This window comes from Galeopterus variegatus, unplaced genomic scaffold (genome assembly GCF_000696425.1).
Source record: "Galeopterus variegatus unplaced genomic scaffold, G_variegatus-3.0.2 Scaffold3015, whole genome shotgun sequence".
NCBI classification, from domain to species: domain Eukaryota; kingdom Metazoa; phylum Chordata; class Mammalia; order Dermoptera; family Cynocephalidae; genus Galeopterus; species Galeopterus variegatus.
The window spans coordinates 155,481-156,875 of record NW_007729126.1 but is presented as its reverse complement, the minus strand read 5'-3'; the positions used below and the strand labels follow the sequence as shown (position 1 = coordinate 156,875).

At 38.1% G+C, this 1,395-nt stretch overlaps 1 protein-coding gene across 1 annotated transcript in view; it reads left to right on the top strand.

The window, feature by feature from the left end:
• CDON (cell adhesion associated, oncogene regulated) overlaps positions 1-1,395 on the top strand; it is a 62,030-nt gene that overhangs the window by 27,252 nt on the left and 33,383 nt on the right. The gene's annotated exons all lie outside the window — the stretch shown is intronic.

The following is a 1,395-nucleotide window of genomic DNA, read 5'->3' as shown; positions in this document are numbered from 1 at the left end:
TTCCTATTTGATCTGTGGTATTTGATGAGTTTTAACCTCATATGAATCAATGTCAGGACGTTGTTGTGGTCTTCTAGTATTAAAAACAAGATGCACTAACAGTTCTATTTCTTCTGTTTCCATTGCTTTCTAACTTGAAAGGAATACAGTAAGTATCACCCAAAGTTGCTGCTTTGAATATATTCCTCTTTTTATCCCTTAAGCAATTTGTTTTTTGAATGCCACCATTTTCCCCATACAAGTACCACCTTCAGCGTGATCTTCTTTCTTATGTATTTGTATTGTGGGTTCAAGAGGTGTGGAGACAGAATGGTGTTGCTGAGGGTCATGGCATAGGCTAGATGTGGACAGGGATCCCTTGATGGCTTGCCCAAAGTAACGTCACCATGGCCCAGAGTTGGCCCTCCATGTTCCAGCTCTAGAAACTCAGTTGTCAGCATGTTGAAAGGTCATTGGTTACTTGAGAACCAGATCACTCTTAGAAGATCTATGGGTGACTGATGTAAACCAGAGTGGCAGTTTGCTCATCTGTAAGGTGACTGCCATAGGGGCCAGGTTGTTCTATTGTTGTCCTTTCCTTGTTGGAACCAAGTGGGAAGCCAGTTACAACCACAAGATTGCTGGGCTGGGAGTTTAGGTACATGATTTAAATGGCTGATGAACTATTCCTGATGTTTCCGACTGCCACAGGATCTAGACTGTCTCAATTCGTGGGTTAAGGTGTCCCCTCCCCTTGGCAGTGCAAGCTGAAAACTGCTAAATATTAGCTCTCTGGTCCTCTTTTCTACACATTCACGTGGATCACCCGTTTTCTGATGTCACCTTTCTTTATTTAACTACATACCCTGTCTTCCTGCTTTCATCCTGAGCAGCATTCTCTCTCTCCATTATTGTCAGTATTGATTTTATCAGATTTTTATCTCTATTTGACACTTGCAGTCTGCATTTTGGTGAAGCCTTCCTGTAGCCTTGAGGTGTGTTAAAATAGGATTAATAGTATTTAATGTAATAACCAGTAGATTGCTGAATGTGTTTTTAGTAGCTTGGATAAAGAAAAACATTTAAGTAAGGTAACACATAATAGTGAAAATTTATTATAAATTATAATGACGATCAGATTTGAAGCTCCAAATAATAATTAAACGTTGTTTCAGTCAAGAATCCAAAATAGTGTGGTCAAAATTGTCATACCCATTACCTTTCCATTTTTCAGAACTAATGGTCAAGTTTATAGATTATTTTACCTTTCCTTCCTTTTATTTCCTGTATTTGGTCATTCCATTTTCCATTAGCTTTTAACAGAGGACAGGAAGGTAGTTATAATATTATTAACTCTGGCAAACAGTTTGGTAAAGAATCTTTAATAATAACATGAAGTTTGAGACTTATCCCTTT